At 50.5% G+C, this 20031-nt stretch overlaps 3 non-coding genes across 3 annotated transcripts; all 3 read right to left on the bottom strand.

Moving 5' to 3' along the window:
• Positions 1–12678: 12678 nt before the first annotated feature.
• TRNAV-CAC (transfer RNA valine (anticodon CAC)) lies at positions 12679–12751 on the bottom strand. The gene has a single exon. It is a non-coding gene; the product is annotated as a tRNA-Val (tRNA).
• Positions 12752–14450: 1699 nt separating this feature from the next.
• TRNAP-CGG (transfer RNA proline (anticodon CGG)) lies at positions 14451–14522 on the bottom strand. The gene has a single exon. It is a non-coding gene; the product is annotated as a tRNA-Pro (tRNA).
• Positions 14523–17137: 2615 nt separating this feature from the next.
• On the bottom strand, positions 17138–17210 carry TRNAV-UAC (transfer RNA valine (anticodon UAC)). The gene has a single exon. It is a non-coding gene; the product is annotated as a tRNA-Val (tRNA).
• Between the last annotated feature and the right edge of the window lie 2821 nt (positions 17211–20031).

Genomic DNA, 20031 nt, shown 5'->3' with positions numbered 1-20031 from the left:
CTCCTCATCCCGAAGGTTGGTGGCCCATTGATATCAGGGTGAAAGGTGCTTGCGATACACTGTTCCTTCCTTCCTTCCTTTATTCCTCTTATGCTGTTTATGTAATAAGAGGGGATGATACACAAAGGGAGAAAGTGGCCCAACCCACTAGACTAGCAGTCTTCTGATCAATCTGCAGCTGGCAAGGTGGGGGAGAGCCTTTATTTTGCACCCGCTGGGATCTGCATTGGCAGAAGCTCTGAGGGCTGGGCCTTTCCTTTTGCCTGTAAAAACAAAAAGCAGCCCTCCTCCCTCCAGCCCTGAGAGCATGGGCGTGACACTGGCAAAAGCAGCATATCCCCTTTGGTAAAGATGACCATTGCACAGCTGCTCACTCAGAGCTCGATCGTGCTCGATCAGGCAAGATATATTTAGGTCATCAGCAAAGTCTGTTCTCTTTTCTTGCGTAGGGTGAGCATTCACAGAGCCCAGCTTCGTTGACAAGAGTGCAAAAGGTGTATACTAAAAGCTTTCTGCTTTACTTGAGCGCCATGGCCGTTAATATATTTTGGCTGCTCCAAGCAATCTCTGTCCAGCCTATGCAAATTTCCAGCTCAAATTTTCCCAGCACTCAAAAAGTCCCTCCTCCCGCCAGCTCTGCTTTCAGGAAGTTCAGCAGAAGCAGTCCAACTTCTGTTCCCAGTTCAGAGGAAAAGCTTTCTCGGGCCAGAGAAAGCCAGGGAATCACTGTACCGGCAAGTGCATTTCTTACAACTGGTAATCCCTCAGAACACAGAAATGAAGAAGCTGTATATGAAAATGTGATATTTCTTTGGTACACTAACCTATGTAACTGATATGGACGATTTCAGAGGACGGAGCGGACCCAACTGTGATCCCAGAGGGGCGTGGCTTGATGGCTACATGAGAGGACATTCCTTGGAGGAGCTCCCGATGATCCGATCCTGATCCTGGGAAAAAAGTGATGGTTTTTGGCGGACTTTCGAGCCCACGGTGCATCTAAAGGCGTATGAAAGTGGGGGGCATACGGTGCGTGCCCTCCCCAACAGCGAGACTGCATATTCACGGAACTAGACCCCGAAGCAGTTGGCGGTCGTGCAAAGGAAGGGGAGCACCCAAGATGGCCGCCTGTGGACAAAGGGCCATAAAAGGTCCGACGAGCTGAGGAAGACAAGGTTGGTCGGAACGTGGGCGAGCCCGACCAGATACACGGGTCGCATGCGCCTCGGGCTGAAAGCAAGAACATAAGGGCGAGCCCCTACTGCAGAGGCCATGGGTTGTGGCGGACTAGCAGAGTGAACCCACGAGGATACAGCTGGGCGCGTGGGCCCAATCGACGCAACAGGATGTCTTCCAAGGTGGTGCGACCTCGGATCAAGCAGCCTACGATGGAGACCTATGCTAGGTCGCCCTCCGGCGCGGAAGGGGGCAAGAACAAAGAAACCTCTGCGGCGGCGACGGACCCACCGGGTACCATCCAGGAGGTACTGGCAGCAATTGCTGACCTGAAGGTGGCCTGGGAGACGAAGCTGGGCCTTGCCATGAAAGAGTTGCAAGAGGGCCTAGACCTCAAGATAGGAGCGGTCTGAGAAGAAGTGAACCTGTTGTGCCAGGATGTGCGAACGATTGCGGAGCGCACTGGGGAACTGGAGCAGGAGTTGGCCCCGACTGTGGAGGCGTGCAATACACACGCCAAGGAACTTCATGCCCTCGTACAGCGAGTGGGCAATTTGGAGGGCAGAGCAGGCAGAGGGGCGCGCCAGGCGCAACAACATTCGCATAGTGGGGGTACCGGAGGGAATGGAAGGATCGAACCCCACGGATTTCGTTGAAACCATGCTTTTGCAGGAGATTACAGGCAGAGAGCTGACCCAGGGGTTCGCGGTCGAAAGGGCGCACAGGGCCCTGACCAGGAGAACGGCCCCGGGAGCCCCCCGCGGCCGTTGATTGCAAAGATCTTGAACTATCGTGACCGCGAGAAGATTCTCAAATCTTTCCGGAAAGGGGGCACGATAGAAAGGGGGTCAGCGAACATAACAGCGTATCCGGATTACACGCTGCTTGTACAACGGAGTCGAATAAACTTTGGGACGGTGAAGAGGAGGCTCAGAGAGGCAGTGTTACTCACCGGAATGGAGAGTCTGTGTGCTGGCAGGGTCGGTACACGGGAAAACAAGGACTTCAAAATTCAAGATACAGAGAGAGCACTTCGGAAAGTATGCCGGTTGTAACTTTAAACAGAAGCAGCGTTCTGTATGCCGCTGTGGAATAAGTAACAACAAAGAGGCGTACCGTTTGAGAATGAGGCTCCCGTCTCAATGCCGGGAACTACAACTCTTAACAGGTTTTCTGGATAATGTAGTTCGTGTAGCAATTTTCCACGGCAGCTGCCAGCGCGATAAGAAGGGCGCATGCCGGCGCCGTAACCCTTTATGAAGGGCAATCACTTTCCTGTCCCTTATTCTGGCGTTACCTGGAACTCCCCAATTGTTCTTGCGTACACGGGAGCAACGAGGCAGAACCCGGGGAACATGGTGCGGCTGAGGGCGAGGTGTAACAGCATCCACCCCCAAAGGCGGCGCAGACCCCCTCCGAGCATGAAAACGGCGCAAGAGAGCCGGAGAATGTATATTGCATAATGGCTCCCAGGACCTGTCTTCGGGACCGTACCCCTTCCAATCCACCAAATAAAAGGGGCGCCCCCTACAGAGACGAAAATCCAGGATGTCCGCCACTTCATATTTATCATCCCCATCCACCTGAACCGGAGGAGGGCGATCGGGCAGCCGAACAGAAGGCGGACAAGTCTTCAGGAGACAGACGTGAAATACAGGATGTTGATTCCAAGAGGTAGGTAAAGAAAGGCGTACAGCCACCGGATTTATAATCTCAATAATGGGAAAAGGACCCACGAATTTAGGTAACAACAAGCGTTTGCCAGGAATTCGCAAATTACAGGTGGATAACCAAACTTTCATGCCCACCTTATAATTAGGCGCCGGTTTTCTGTGACGATCAGCATATTTCTTTGCCCTCGCCTGAGCTTGAAGTAGATGTGAGCGAACCGTACTACGGGTCGTCACCAGTTCCCTGACACAGTCCCGAGCCGCCGGGTTATCAATGGGAAGTGTAGGATCAAAAGGCAATGATCGTGGATGGCAACCATATAGGGCAAAAAATGGCGAGACCCCTGAGGCAGTATGCATGGAATTATTGTAAGCGAATTCAGCAGAAGGAAGCATCGTCAACCAGGATGCTTGAAAACGAAGGCAGAGACACCGGAGAAATTGTTCACGGGTGGCATTTACTCTTTCAGTTTGCTCGTCCATCTGATAAGCAGAACTGAACCGATCGTCAATACCCAATGAAGCAGTCAAAGCCCTCCAGAAACGTGATGTAAATTGAGAGCCACGATCCGAAATCAAGATAGCAGGCAATCCAAAGAAACGGAAAACGTTCTGGAGAAAAAGGGAAGCCAAAACAGGAGCAGAAGGCAGACCTGTACAGGGAATGAACAATGCCATCTTGGTGAAATAATCAATGACTACCCAGATAGTGTCAAGGCCTTTCACAGGAGGTAGATCCACAATAAAGTCCATAGAAACCATGCACCATGGTTTGTGAGGCACAGGGAGAGGGCGTAACAGACCCACAGGTTTCGAACGGGAGACTTTGCATTGAGAACATACTGAACAGGATGCCAGATAGTCAATCACATCCCTTGACATAGTAGGCCACCAGGACCAACGGCGTAATGCCTCCAGCGTCTTTTGCTGACCCGGATGAGCCGCACATAGGGAATCATGAGACCAAGCCACAGCACGCAATCGTGCCTGTCCTGGAGGCACAAACAAGCGTCCTTGGATGTAGGGTAGGCCTTGAACCACATCAAGATTGAGAGTTTCACATTCTTCCTTATGCGCGGAGACCCAATCCAAAATCAAAGTCCGCAGGCTAGGTTGAGGGGTGCAGGCACAAACAACGTTACCAGGTAACAAGAGAGGTTTGTCAGAGACTTTGTTGTCAGAATGGAAGGCAATGCGTGACAAAGCGTCTGCACAAGAATTCAATCGGGCCGGTCGATATGTGATTGTGAAATAAAACTGGGAAAAGAAAAGATGCCAACGAGCCTGTCGAGCAGTAAGACATTTCATTGATTTAAATGCCAAAAGGCTCCGATGATCCGAAAAGACTGTGACCTGATGTCGAGCCCCCAAAAGATGGTGCCGCCATTCGGAAAAAGCGTCTTTCATGGCTAGGAGTTCTCGTTCTTTGATTGGATAGTTGCGCTCATAAGGCGTCAATTTCCTTGAAAAGAATGCAAATCGGATGGATTTCCCCCGAGTCTGGACATCTCTGGGATAGAACTGCCCCAATAGCTGAGCCAGAAGCATCAGCCTCCACCAAAAATGGGAGTAAGGGATTAGGGTGCTGTAACACTGGAGCGGAAGTGAAGGCTGCTTTAAGGGTATCAAAGGCTCTTTGAGCCTCCTAGTTCCATTGATAGGATTCCTTAGAGCTGGTCAAAGCCGTCAGCGGCGCTGATATAGAAGAAAAAGAACGGATGAAGCGCCTATAAAAGTTCGAGAACCCCAAAAAGGATTGCAAGGCTTTAATCGATGTAGGAACGGGCCAATCCAAGACAGCCTTAACCTTAGAGCGACTCATTCTTATACCCCTACTAGTTAGGTCGTAACCAAGAAACTCCACCCCAGTGGAGTTGAAGACGCACTTTTCAGCTTTGACAAATAGGTGGTTTTCCCTCAACCGTTGCAAGACAATTTGCACGTGCCTCGTGTGTTCCTCTCTGGAGGGTGAATATATGAGGATATCGTCCAAATATACTACAACAAACTGATCCAAACAGTCATGGAATATATCATTCATGAACGCCTGGAAAGTGGCCGGGGCGTTACAGAGACCAAACGGCATAACCAAATATTCATACAATCCGTAGCGTGTTTTGAAGGCGGTCTTCCACTCGTCCCCTTTCCGAATTCGAACGAGGTTATATGCACCCCTAAGATCCAGCTTAGTAAAGACTACAGAAGAACCAAGCTGGTCTAAGAGCACTGAAATAAGCGGGAGGTGATATTGGTTTTTTACCATCACCGCGTTTAATGCCCTATAATCTATACAGGGGCGGAGGTCGCCCTCCTTCTTAGGGACAAAAAAGAGCGGAGAAGCCGCAGGGGACCTGGAAGGCCTAATGAACCCAATGGCCAACGCCTTGTCAATGTACTCCTTCAATACCTTATCTTCTGGAACCGTAAGGGAATAGACCCTACCCGCCGGGACCTTAGCACCTGGCAGTAAGTCGATGGGGCAGTCGTAAGGCCTATGAGGTGGCAATTGGTCTGCCCCTCCCTTGTCAAACACATCACAAAAAGACTTGTATTCTGGAGGGATTTCGGTTTCGGGAGATTTAGTGATGGCTCCAATTATAGACCTAGATGCTACCAAGGCTTGAGAAGAAGACTCAGAGGACACACTAGTGTCTAGGAAACACTTTTCGTTACACTCAGTGGAAGGAAACTGCACGGTTTTCCTCGTCCAATCGATGGCCGAATTATGATGTTGCAACCAAGGGATGCCCAAGATGACCTGGAATTGAGGGGCTTTAATTAGATCAAAGGAGATCGACTCAGCATGTCCTTCCTCGGTTTGCATATGAATTAAGGAGGTATTTTGAGTAACTAGGCCAGAGACCAAGGATGTACCGTCCACAGCGTGAACAGCCTCGGGTTGGGCTTTAGAGACAATTGAAACATTCTTACTTGTGGCGTAATCGTAATCCATGTAATTCCCGGTGGCCCCGGAATCAATGATCGCCAAAGAAGAAAAAGTACTACCTTCAGTGGTAAACACCACAGGAAGGCTAACAGGAACAGAAACAGCACCATGAGAGTCCAAGGAAAGCACCCCCGGCGTAGGGACCCTGTCTATCGCCGGGTTCTGGCGTTTCCCGGCTTTTTGACAGGTCTCTTAGGGCAATCCTTCAAGAGGTGTTCAGCAGATCCGCAATACATACATAAATTATGTGATCTGCGATAATCTCGTTGTGCAGGAGTCAAAGGACCTCTCACTGCCCCAATTTGCATAGGTTCCGGAAGCGAAGTAGAAAGAGAAGACAGGTCCACCTATGGAATAACAGGGACTGGCGACTTGCGTTCACCCCTTCTTTCGGTTCTTCTAGCGTCTATTTGTAATACCAAGTCTAACAGTTCACCAAAAGTGGTAGGAACCACTGGTACTGTGGCCAAAACGTCCTTTAATTCTTCTGACAACCCTTTGTAAAACACGGCTGACTTTTTCTCTTCCGGCCAATCAGTTTCAGCTGCCAACTGATTGAATTTAGTAAGGTATGAAAACAAAGAGGATGTGCCTTGACGCAGATTGAGGAACTCCAGGTCAGTAGCCTGGGATTTATAGCGGGTGTCAAATACTCTGTTCATGGCAGTGATGAGAGCATCACAGTCATAAAGGACGTAGCTATTGGATTCCAGTAACGGATTAGCCCAAGCGGCTGCTGTACCCGCAAGATGAGAGAGAACAAAGGCTGCCTTAGTAGTAGAATTAGGAAAAGCAGTGGGCCGACAGAGAAAATGTAATTTGCACTGGTTGATAAACGTGCGATAATGTTTAGGATCCCCAGAGAACAGTTCTGGGGGGGCCAGTGGGAATTGAGTAGCCATAAGCACCGGGGTAGTCGTAAAGCCAGAGGCAGAGGGTGTAGGACCGGTTGAACCTGATGCCGTAGCAGCAGACGTATCCACCCCCAGGGTGTGGGGGCTTGGAAAACTCTGCAAAGTGTCAATCCTTTGATGGATAGCACTATGTGCGGCTGTCATATCAGAACGAAGTTCAGATACCAAGCGAACCAAGGTGGTTAAAGGATCAACTTCTTCCATGGCTTCTGTTTTTTTTACTCACCGGAATGGAGAGTACGTAAACAGGCCGGACCTCTATTGCTGGGGAGTTGCTTGAAGGAGCAAGGGTTGGAGCCTCCACCCAAGCCTCCTCTCTGTGAGGGAATGAACTCTTTAAACCGATATGACCACCTGCTGAACTGTACAGACAAGGGGACCGATCGATCAAAAGAGCGGGGAGAACACACCGCCTCGAACCCAGGCTGTAAAGGAAAGGATAACAAGTTAAACAATCTGCCAATACTGAATCTGGTTTTCCCAAGACTATTCCCCTTCAGTAGTACCTGGTTTAACTCCCCTTAAGCCAAAAGAACCGGAGCAACCTATAAAGTAAAGAGGCTTTAGTATATAGCTAAAGGTGTAATTCTCCAGTATTGAAAACCAAGAAAACTATACTTTACCACTGATGGAAATAGGATTGATGTAAAGAGTCCTGGGAAACAACGAAAGTATAAAATAAAAAAAAAGGGAAAGTTAGTAAGGCAGCTATCCCCGAGCGGAACGAGGGTCGCACTGGTTTCGGGATGGTGCACCACAGCAAAGCGTTCAAAAAGATGCACTTTAGGAACAAAGCCAAAATCCACAGATAATGACAGTCTGATGAAAGAGGGATTCCAATTATAAAGTCGTTCTTACCAGAGTAGTCACTATCCAAGAGTCCAGGAAGCAGGCAAGGGGTCTGGTACACGGGCGGTCAAGAAACACAGCAGAATCAGTATCCAAGAGTTCAGGAAGCAGGCAAGGGGTCTGGTACACGGGCGGTCAGAAAACAATTCAATCGAGGATTCAGAAGAAGGAGTCCGTGTGCAGGCAGGGTCGGTACACGGGAAAACAAGGACTTCAAAATTCAAGATACAGAGAGAGCACTTCGGAAAGTATGCCGGTTGTAACTTTAAACAGAAGCAGCGTTCTGTATGCCGCTGTGGAATAAGTAACAACAAAGAGGCGTACCGTTTGAGAATGAGGCTCCCGTCTCAATGCCGGGAACTACAACTCTTAACAGGTTTTCTGGATAATGTAGTTCGTGTAGCAATTTTCCACGGCAGCTGCCAGCGCGATAAGAAGGGCGCATGCCGGCGCCGTAACCCTTTATGAAGGGCGATCACTTTCCTGTCCCTTATGCTGGCGTTACCTGGAACTCCCCAATTGTTCTTGCGTACACAGGAGCAACGAGGCAGAACCCGGGGAACATGGTGCGGCTGAGGGCGAGGTGTAACAGGCAGGCCACCGCTAAATGTTGCTTTACCCCGCTAGGTTAAAGGTGATACATAAGAACAGATCCCTCTTCTTTGAGACGCCGAGCGACGCGATGCAATGGCTGGATATGCAAGGTCGACCACAGGAATCGGATGCCCAGACAGAAGCGGATGGAGATAAGTAGCACGCTGCAGAGGCACCTGTGAGGCCATAGCTATGACATTGGGACTAGAATATAGTTTGATATTATGCTTGTGTGGGAGAAGTCACGGCATCTGCCGGCGGGTCCCGTTGAATTCACTTTTCCTAAATAGATGACTGGGAGCTCCTGGGGAGCAACCTCTGCACCCGATAGTATTATACTTAGTTAGGTCACTGTTAGATTGGTGACACCCCGCGGGGTCCTTGTTCTTGGTCACGAGACGGGTCCAGACGTGGGTAGGCCTGAGATCCAGGGATGGAGCTGGGCTATTGTTGGGGGTTGGTGGGGAGGGGGTGGGGGAGTTGTGTGCAGTGGTGTGAGGTTGGAGAAAAGGGGGAGGGGGACACGGTTCGTTAATAGAAGGGAAGGAGCCAGGAAACGACCCTACATGGGGAACACTATGGGGAGGGATGGGACGGAGATAGACCGACTAGATGGCATCGGGTAATCTCAGAATTGTGACCTGGAATGTACGGGGCCTCAACAGCTACCTTAAACGCAACAAAGTGATGATGTATTTAAAGAGGATGCGCGTAGACATAGCCCTGCTGCAAGAGACCCACCTCACTAGGGAAAGGCTGGAGGTGGTCGGGAGGAAATGGAAGGGCACCGTTGTGGGGGCGGCGTACTCAGCATATGCCAGAGGGGTCGTCACTTGGGTGGCGCCCCACATGCCGTTTCGAGTGCTTGATTCTACGGTGGACCCGGAGGGTAGAATGGTGGTGGTAACGGGTCTCTTGGAAAACAGAGAAATACACATCATGAATTTGTACGCCCCCAATAACGATACAGCGGCTTACTTTAGGACCTCTACGGTAAACCTGGCCCCCTGGCGGGGGGTACGGTAGTGTGGGGGGGGACTTTAACTGTACCGTAGACCCCAGTATGGATAGGTCCAAGGATAGGACAGGAAAAATGGCACTGGCGGCTAAAGCGCTGAGTACCCTACTGAAAGACCTAAGTCTAGACGATGCGTGGAGGTGGCTGCATACCACGGATAGACAGTACTCACACTACACAGCGCCACATGATTTGTACACAAGGTTAGACTACATGTTTGTAACAGCCAGGATAGTGAGAGAAATAGAAGGAGCAGAATACAAGGCCCGAGTGCTGTCGGACCACTCGCCCTTGGTGGTAGACTGGAGACACCAGCCCCCACGCCTGCAGATCCCTACATGGAGACTTAGGACCGAGGCTCTGCAGGATGAGGGGTTTCGGGAGGGCCTGAGGGACGCCATTGAAGAATATTTTGATAAAAACACGGGAAGCGTAAGCTCTGTGGGCACACTGTGGGAAGCGTTTAAGGTGGTGGTGCGTGGGGTGGCTATTTCCCAAGTTAAAGGGCTACAGGGGGGGGTTGAAGGGGAGCTCCGGGAGGCAGAAAGAGAGCTAGAGGAGCTCACGCGTTGCGTGAGCACCGCTCATGATAACAGAACCAAAGTAGAGGAGCTACAGTTGTCCTGTAGTGCACTCTGGGATAGACTGTGCAGACTCCGCTACAGGAAATATACGGAGCGGATACACGCAGGGGGCGATAAGCCGGGCAGATTGCTGGCTTGGCTGTACAAGAGTGAGAGCCCCCGCTCGGTGATTAGTGAGATTCAGGGCGAAGGAGGTAGCATATGCAACACTCAGAAAGAGGTAAATGAGGAATTCCTTAAGTTTTACAGACACTTGTATGAGGACACAGGGGAGGATATGGGTCAAGACATACTAGGGGACATTGAGCTGCCCACCTTAGATGATCTAGAACGCTCTGATTTGGATGCACCCGTCACCTCGGATGAGCTGGAGGTAGTGATTCGGAACTTGCCCACTTGCAAGGCGCCGGGTTCGGATAGGCTACCGAGCGAGATCTACAAAACATTCCAGCAAGAGTTGCTCCAGCCACTGCTTGCCACTTTCAACGAGGCCTATGAGAAGGGAGAACTCCCGTTGTCTCTCCGTGAGGCCGTAATCATCCCACTCTTGAAACCAGGCAAGCAAAGAATGGATTGGAGATTTAATAAACATGGGCGTTATTCTAAAATAATGTCAGTATGCACTGGGATCTACCACATCATTCTCAGTCCACACCTTTCTTTAGTCACATCTTATTATTGGGGTAATATTTGCTTGTCAAGGAGATTATCCAGTTTTACAGACCGTTGTCCATGCTCAACCAGGACAGCAAAATACTCACTGCGGTGCTGGCTAATAGACTGAAAAGGGTGATTAAGAAACTGATACACCCAGATCAGACGGGATATGTTCCGGGCAGGAACATCACCGACAACCACCGGAGGCTACACCATGTCATGGACCAAACTGAGGAGGACACGGGCGAGCTGGCCATAGTGTCGTTAGACGCGGTCAAGGCCTTCGACTCGGTACGATGGCCCTGGCTGAAAGCAGTCCTGAAGGGGTATGGAGTGGGACCCGGATACCTCAGATGGGAACAGTTGTTTTACAGCACCCCGAGGGCGAGGGTCAAGACAGGGTCCACGGTCTCAGATTCTTGGCAACTGGGCACGGGGACCAGACAGGGATGTCCCTGGTCACCGATGCTATATGTACTGGCATTGGAGCCCCAGAAGCCTATTCGCGAAACTTCACAGCATGTGTAGGGGTTTTGTGTGGGGCAGCTCTAGGAATAGGCTGGCTCTGTGGAAGCTCCAGAACCCGTGCGACAGGGGGGGGGGGATAGGCTTGCCTAACTTCGAACTCTACTACCTGGCGGGGCAGCTGCAGTACGTGGCCAGGTGGCTTTCGACTGAAGATTCGGCGGAAACCAGGCTCCTGCGCGAAGATACAGCCCCATACTTTCTGATGGAAGTGGTGTGGTTGGGCAGAGATAAACTGGTGGGCAAGGGGCGGTTACTGAGGTTGGGCTGGGAGATCTGGCACAGGACATGGAAGATTGGGGGGACTCGGAACCATACTCCCAGCAGGCCCCTTTGGCGGCTCTGTGGTGGAGCGACTCCCAACTACTTGAAGCGGTCCGCAGATACTGGGAACAGGTAGGCCTAGCCACCCTCGGGGACATATGGCAGGAAGGGGAGGCGGTGGACTTTCAGCGGCTGCAGGAAGAGACGGGAGTACATGGTGGCCAATATTTAACCTACACTAGGCTGGTGAAAAAGACTAGAGAAAGATGGCCGGAGACAGTGCTCGCGGAGGATCCAGACGCCTCCCTGGAAACCATGTACGATGTATCGGAGGGCGGGCACGAAATATCGAGGATATATGAGCTCCTGCGGGCAAGGGCAGGAGTTGCTCCAATTGAGACAAGATTGGGAGGAGGAGGTGGGAGGACCCATTACGGATGGGCAGTGGGAACGGGCCCAGAGGTACCATAAAAAGGTGTCCCGTAACGCAAGATTCCAACAGCTTCAGTTGTATGTTACCCACAGGGCTTATTTAACCCCCGGGAAGATTGCAAAGTTTGGGGGATCAGCTATACAGCAATGCCCCAGGTGTGGGGAGGTGAACGCGGGACTGCTACACATGTTTTGGGCTTGCCCGGAGGTGCATAGATTTTGGAATGAGGTCAAGACGAAACTGGCTGGCGGGGGGGTAGTGCTGGATGGGGAATCGGCCTGGTCATGCTTGCTTGGACTATTCCCTAGACCCCGGCATCTGTAACACATAAGCAAGATGAAGGACCTGGCCTATGTCTTGGCCAAACGTAGGATCGCCATGGGCTGGAAGGCGGCCCATAGACCCAGGGTGGAGTTGTGGTGGACAGACCTCTTGAGATGGGCGGAAGCTGAATCCGTAGTCTGGTTTGAAGCGGTCACCAGGGGGGGCGAAGAAGAAGTAGGGCCCTTGTTGGCCTGGCGGCAATTGGTGGCCTCGTTGGCAAACCCTCACCAGGGTGACAACGAAACAGAGGACCCGGTTGATGGCAGTCTAGGTAGTGTGCCACCCAGTGATGGTCCCGTAAATGATATGTGAGAACTGGCTCTAGTTTAAAGGGGGAGGGGGGAGTTGGGGAGTTTGAAAATGTGTTGAAATATGATGCTTTCCATGTTTTGAAACGGTTGTAGTGCGTTTGTTTGACCTTAAAAAATTAAATAAAAATATATTTTAAAAAAAAACTGTGATCCCAGAGACCCAAATACCCAGCAGTAGGGAAAATAAATCCTCTCTGTGCTCTGCAACATTACATACACAAAATGCAGGCGCGTGCATTTTTTTATTGGCCCCATATACAGAATACATGTGAGGATGCTTGCCTTCCCAGTGTATTTCTCAAGCTCTTGAGAGCATATGCTATTTCCATGCGAACGCAAATAAGTTCATACTTTACATTTGTGTGTGGCAAAAGGGGGAAAAAACTATTTTGTGTAAAATGCCAGCAGAGAGTGTTTCTGCCCGGTCTCGAACCGGGGACCTTTCGCGTGTGAGGCAAACGTGATAACCACTACACTACAGAAACAGCTGCTTGCTCGCCTTTGTAGGGACTGGGAGAACAGGTGCAAAGGGCAGTGCAAGTGGACCTGCTTAAAGACTAATCAAATGCTTTGCGCCTGAAGCTCACACAACCCAGCCTAAAACATACGTCCTATCAAGCATGCGCACATATACAAGTATGCCAGCTGAGGGCCTATGCAGCGTACAGAGGGAAGGACATATTTCCACTTTGAGATCGGACGGCCAAAACTCACAAGCAAATCAAGGAATGTTACTGAGAGCTAACAGAGAACACAAAGTGCTTGTCTCAAGGACATTGCAGGCAAAGAGGTTCAGGAAGTGAATTGTTCATCGACTACTGCTTACCGAGAAAACCAGAGAGTCTGTCCAATAAAAATAAATTGGAAAAACAAAAAAAAGGAGCTCAAGTTACCCACCTTGATTGGGCTCATCCGGCATTTGAACCCGGGACCTCTCGCACCCAAAGCGAATCATACCCCTAGACCAACAAGCCACGGTCCTGTGAGCATTTGACGGAATTGTACTCAGCGTTTGCACCCCCCTTAGGCTTCGAGGCCAAGAATGCCTATTCCTGAAGTTTGTTCCTGCCGCTGAAAGCCTTGTCGGTGTATGAGCCAGATGACTGCCCCAGTCGGCACGCTCTGACTGTCATCATAGCTCTTCTTCTCGTCCTGAAGGTGTTGGCACATTGACATCAGGATCAATGAAGCTGGCGGCACACCCTCCCTTCCATTCGCCCGTGAAGGGTACGTATAAAAGAGCTGTTGATGCACAGAAGAAGAAATCTAGCACAACACCAACGCGGTCTGCTGATCAATTGACAGAAGACAAAGTGAGCGAGTGAGAGCCTTCATTTTGCACCGGATCTGCATTGGCAGAAGCTCTGAGGGCTAGGAATTTTCTTTTGCCATTGAAAAAAAGAAAAATCCAATCTGACATCTGCCTGGGTGCATGAACATTGCTCAGGGAAAGGCAGCGCCACCCTTCTGTAACAAATAGCATTGCACAACTGCTCACTCGGCTTTCCATCCAACTATACATAGGCACGCACATATGCAGGCATGCAATTTTAATTAATCACATTTTCGGAGCAAATGTGAGTGCGCTCGTCTACTCAGAATTTATTTCAAAGCATGTCAGAGGAGCTGCTTCTTCCGTTGCCACTGCAAATAAGTTCATGGCTTGAGCTTCCAGATGGTGGAACATGAAAAGTGTAAAATGCCACTCTCTGCTGTTTCTGCCGGTCTCGAACCGGGGACATTTCGCGTGTAAGGCGAACGTGATAACCACTACGTTACCGAAACTGCTGCATGTTATGCCCTCTGGCGGTTGAGAGAAGAGGGTCAAGTAACAGTGCAATCGTCTCTGTTTGAACACTTATCAAATGCCTCACGCCCAAAGCTTTACAAATGCAGCCCATCACACACACGGCGTTACAAGCATGAACACTCAGACAAGTGTGCCAGCTGAGAGGCCGTGCAGTCTGAAGATGTAAGGGCCTCCTTAGGCATTGGTATGGGACAGCCATGAACTCACAAACAAATCCAGAAAGGTGACTGAGAGCTACTTGGGACTCCTTAATGCGTGGCGCAATGAGGCTTAGGAAGCCCAATGTTCATCGACCATTGTCCATCCATCAGTCCAGAGTCTATAGAATTGAAAAACACATGTGTAAAAAAGTATCAGGCCAGGCACCAATCAATGGGCTCGTCCGGAATTTGAACCCGGGACCTCTCGCACCCGAAGCAAGAATCATACCCCTAGACCAACGAGCCTACACTTGCCGGGGAGTCTAGACAATATGTAGGGATTTGACTTGGCAGTTGTACCTCCTGAGGATTGTAGCACAAGAGTATATCTTCCTTACGTTTGCTCCTAAAGCCCGTCCTCGTCCCTAAATGATGCAAAGGCTGAGCGTCTTCACAGGTCTCCTCCTCATCCCAAAGGTTGGTGGCCCATTGACATCAGGGTGAAAGGTGCTTGCGATCCTTCCTTCCTTCCTTCCTTCCTTCCTTCCTTCCTTCCTTCCTCCCTCTTATGCTGTTTATGTAATAAGAGGGGACGATACACAGAAGAGAGAAAGTGGCCCAACACACTAGACTAGCAGTCTTCTGATCAATCTGCAGCTGGCAAGGTGGGGGAGAGCCTTTATTTTGCACCCGCTGGGATCTGCATTGGCAGAAGCTCTGAGGGGTGGGCCTTTCCTTTTGCCTGTAAAAACAAAAAGCAGCCATCCTCCCTCCAGCTCTGAGAGCATGGGCGTGACACTGGCAAAAGCAGCATCTCCCCTTTGGTAAAGATGACCATTGCACAGCTGCTCACTCAGAGCTCGATCGGGCGAGATATATTTAGGTCACCAGCAAAGTCTGTTCTCTTTTCTTGCGTAGGGTGAGCATTCACAGAGCCCAGCTTCGTTGACAAGAGTGCAAAAGGTGTATACTAAAAGCTTTCTGCTTTACTTGAGCGCCATGGCCGTTATTATATTTTGGCTGCTCCAAGCAATCTCTGTCCAGCCTATGCAAATTTCCAGCTCAAATTTTCCCAGCACTCAAAAAGTCCCTCCTCCCGCCAGCTCTGCTTTCAGGAAGTTCAGCAGAAGCAGTCCAACTTCTGTTCCCACTTCAGAGGAAAAGCTTTCTCGGGCCAGAGAAAGCCAGGGAATCACTGTACCGGCAAGTGCATTTCTTACAACTGGTAATCCCTCAGAACACAGAAATGAAGAAGCTGTATATGAAAATGTGATATTTCTTTGGTACACTAACCTATGTAACTAATATGGACCATTTCAGAGGACGGAGCGGACCCAACTGTGATCCCAGAGACCCAAATACCCAGCAGTAGGGAAAATAAATCCTCTCTGTGCTCTGCAACATTACATACACAAAATGCAGGCGCGTGCATTTTTTCATTGGCCCCATAAACAGAATACATGTGAGGATGCTTGCCTTCCCAGTGTATTTCTCAAGCTCTTGAGAGCATATGCTATTTCCATGGGAATGCAAATAAGTTCATACTTTACATTTGTGTGTGACAAAAGGGGAAAAAAACTATTTTGTGTAAAATGCCAGCAGAGAGTGTTTCTGCCCTGTCTCGAACGAGGGACCTTTCACGTGTGAGGCGAACGTGATAACCACTACACTACAGAACGTGATAACCACTACACTACAGAAACAGCTGCTTGCTTGCCTTTGTAGGGACTGGGAGAACAGGTGCAAAGGGCATTGCAAGTGGACCTGCTTAAAGACTAATCAAATGCCTTGCGCCTGAAGCTCACACAACCCAGCCTAAAACATACGTCCTATCAAGCATGCGCACATATACAAGTATGCCTGTTGAGGGCCTATGCAGCGTACAGAGGGAAGGACATATTTCCACTTTGAGATCGGACGGCCAAAACTCACAAGCAAATCAAGGAATGTTACTGAGAGCTAACAGAGAACACAAAGTGCTTGTCGCAAGGACATGGCAGGCAAAGAGGTGCAGGAAGTGAATTGTTCATCGACTACTGCTTACCGAGAAAACCAGAGAGTCTGTCCAACGAAAATAACATTGGAAAAACAAAAAAAAGGAGCTCAATTTACCCACCTTGATCGGGCTCCTCCGGACCTCTCGCACCCAAAGCGAGAATCATACCCCTAGACAAACGAGCCACGGTCCTGTGATCATCTGACGGAATTGTACTCAGCGTTTGCACCCCCCTTAGGCTTCGAGGCCAAGAATGCCTATTCCTGAAGTTTGTTCCTGCCGCTGAAAGCCTTGTCGGTGTATGAGCCAAACGAATGCCCCAGTCGGCACGCTCTGATTGTCTTCATAGCTCTTCTTCTCGTCCTGAAGGTGTTGGCACATTGACATCAGGATCAATGAAGCTGGCGGCACACCCTCCCTTCCATTCGCCCGTGAAGGGTACGTATAAAAGAGCTGTTGATGCACAGAAGAAGAAATTTAGCACAACACCAACGCGGTCTGCTGATCAATTGACAGTGGACAAAGTGAGCGAGTGAGAGCCTTCATTTTGCACCGGATCAGCATTGGCAGAAGCTCTGAGGGCTAGGAATTTTCTTTTGCCCTTGAAAAAAAGAAAAATCCAATCTCACATCTGCCTGGGTGCATGAACATTGCTCAGGGAAAAGCAGCGCCACCCTTCTGTAAGAAATAGCATTGCACAACTGCTCACTCGGCTTTCCATCCAACTATACATAAGCACGCACATATGCAGGCATGCAATTTTAATTCATCACATATTCGGAGCAAATGTGAGTGCGCTCGTCTACTCAGAATTTATTTCAAACACGTGTCAGAGGAACTGCTTCTTCCGTTGCGACTGCAAATAAGTTCATGGCTTGAGCTTCGAGATGGTGGAACATGAAAAGTGTAAAATGCCACCCTCTGCTGTTTCTGCCCGGTCTCGAACCGGGGACCTTTCCCGTGTAAGGAGAACGTGATAACCACTACACTACAGAAACTGCTGCATGCTATGCCCTCTGGCGGTTGAGAGAAGAGGGTCAAGTAACAGTGCAATCGTCTCTGTTTGAACACTTATCAAATGCCTCACGCCCAAAGCTTTACAAATGCAGCTCATCACACACGGCGTTACAAGCATGAACACTCAGACAAGTGTGCCAGCTGAGAGGCCGTGCAGTCTGAAGATGTAAGGGCCTCTTTAGGCATTGGTATGGGACAGCCATGAACTCACAAACAAATCCATAGCGGGGCTAACCCCTACTTCTTGGCCCCTTACATCATATTGGTAAAATCATAACATCTCCCGCTTGCTTGCCCCAATGATGGAGTCAGAAACATTCTGAAAGTTGGAAACATATATAACATTTTATTTGGAAAAACATATGGTTGCATAATTTGGAGTCATCTTATGAGGGCGGCCCCCCCCATCCCTGCTCAGGTCTTATGACTGCCTGGCACCAACCATGGTCCTTAGCCGGGTGGCTCCGCCAATCCCGCCTTACAAAAGTCCCTTGTCCAAAAGCCTGTGAGCCATCTCACACCAATCCGTTCTTGCGAGAACGGCCCGCCCTGGATTCCACTGCCAGTTCAGTCATTCCTCCAGAGAGTATGGAGCGAATAAGGCCACTGCATCGGTTGTTGAGGAGTCCCAACCGACCCTAGTGGAATCAGCGCCCGTGTCACCCCATCCTGCCTGAAGCAGCCAGTGGTTGTAGCTCACGGACCAGACCGCAGCGTGCCTCCTTCTCTAGGACCGCCCTCGTAACTCCGCCTGCGACAGAAACATTAGTTAGTACAGTAAATTGCCACCACCATCCCTGAAAAACAATTTGTAAAAGACATTCATTCAGTGCCACACTCACCTTATTCCACACTATAATTCAAAAGACAAATCATTCCTCCCCAAAAGCACTCTAAGCCCTTTTACCTTGCCAATGGACCAACCCTTGATCCTCAGTTTACCCGTCGCAGTTCTCAGCAGCTTGGGTGGGAGGGTGGATGTCGCTGCTGCCAGGGCTGGATGAGAGGACTTGCTCTCTCAACCCTGGCTATTTAAGCCCCCGAGGGTGCAGGCCATTTCCGGCCGGACCCCCGAGGGCACCCTGACTGCGTCCTCCATAGAGGAGGCGAGTCCACGCAAGGGGCGGCCAGAGGGGCGGCCCGCTATGTGAGCTGCGCCTCTAGCGCCCCCTGCGTGGGCTGGCGCATCTGCTTAGCGGGGCTAACCCCTACTCCTTGGCCCCTTACATCATATTGGTAAAATCATAACATCTCCCGCTTGCTTGCCCCAATGATGGAGTCAGAAACATTCTGAAAGTTGGAAACATATATAACATTTTATTTGGAAAAACATATGGTCGCATAATTTGGAGTCATCTTATGAGGGCGGACCCCCCCATCCCTGCTCAGGTCTTATGACTGCCTGGCACCAACCATGGTCCTTAGCCGATCCCGCCTTACAAAAGTCCCTTGTCCAAAAGCCTGTGAGCCATCTCACACCAATCCGTTCTTGCGAGAACGGCCCGCCCTGGATTCCACTGCCAGTTCAGTCATTCCTCCAGAGAGTATGGAGCGAATAAGGCCACTGCATCGGTTGTTGAGGAGTCCCAACCGTCCCTAGTGGAATCGGCGCCCGTGTCACCCCAACCTGCCTGAAGCAGCCAGTGGTTGTAGCTCACGGACCAGACCGCAGCGTGCCTCCTTCTCTAGGACCGCCCTCGTAACTCCGCCACGCTTTGGGGTGGCCCCCCCCGCGACCCCAAATGCCCCCACACCAAGTTCCTCTTCCTGCTAATCCTCACCAATCCCTATTTACACCCAGTTCTTGCCATCAGTCCCCATAGTCCTAAATTGAAATGGCCCATCCCGTGCTCTGAAAGATGCACTCCATCTGCTGCAAAATCTATTGGTTTCCCTTCACATAATTCCAGGTGTCTGACAAAAACCAGCCCTTCCTGCTTCATGAAGCGCTCCATGCTCTTGTTCACCCTTGTTCACCCTCCTCCTAGACCTTTCCATTGCAGCGTTGGACTCTGCTCCCCGCCATACTTTCCTTGGGATCAGCTCAGACCAAGCTATTTCCGTTGCAGGCAGCATTCTTGCTAAGATCCTAATGCCCTCCTGCATTACTCTCAATAATCTGCCCCTTCCCAAGTCTGCAAGGTCATTCCCCCCAAGGTGCACCACCAACAACCTTGGGGGGGGGCCCTCTTGGTGAAATGCCTGCGCAGCGCGGGGAGAAGTGAGTGCCAGCGCATGCCTAGGGGGGCCTAGCCACACCAGCTCGGTGTCCCGAAAACCCAAATTGGCCCCCCGCACCGGCTTCGTGCGGGCGCATTTCTCCGCTCTGCTGATAAACGAGTGGCCAATTATCCAGGCGGTACTCCCAGCTGCAATAAATCAAAAATTGCATAGTTGTTACAACCTTTTACCCTTCCTACACCCCAGACCCACCCACCCCCATTCTGTTGTCCCCTTGGGACCTGACCTATTCCACTGAAGGGGCTGGGTTGTCCTGCCCACCTGGGCGAATGTACAGTTTATACCTGTTGGATTGCCATCTACCCAACCTCTGGATCGCTGAGCCGTGCATCCCAGCTTGAAATGCTGTAGTTGCTGCCCCTATCCGGAAGCCATGCGTGGACCATCCTTGCCCATGACACCCTGCTTTTTTAAAAGCCACGGCCAGTACCTTCCGGAATTGGAACATTGTCAGTGGAGACCCGTCCCTGTGTATTAAGAGGTACTTCCCACCGGCTGGCCTCATTGTCATGTAGTGGGACAGTAGCCAAGTGGGGCAGCTGGACTGTTCCGCTGCCCTTC

The sequence above is a fragment of the Ambystoma mexicanum genome, chromosome 2q, assembly GCF_040938575.1.
Source record: "Ambystoma mexicanum isolate Mex_15411 chromosome 2q, UKY_AmexF1_1, whole genome shotgun sequence".
In the NCBI taxonomy this organism is placed as follows: Eukaryota; Metazoa; Chordata; class Amphibia; order Caudata; family Ambystomatidae; genus Ambystoma; species Ambystoma mexicanum.
The sequence above is the reverse complement of the archived record's forward strand: the minus strand, read 5'-3'. Positions and strand labels throughout refer to the sequence as shown.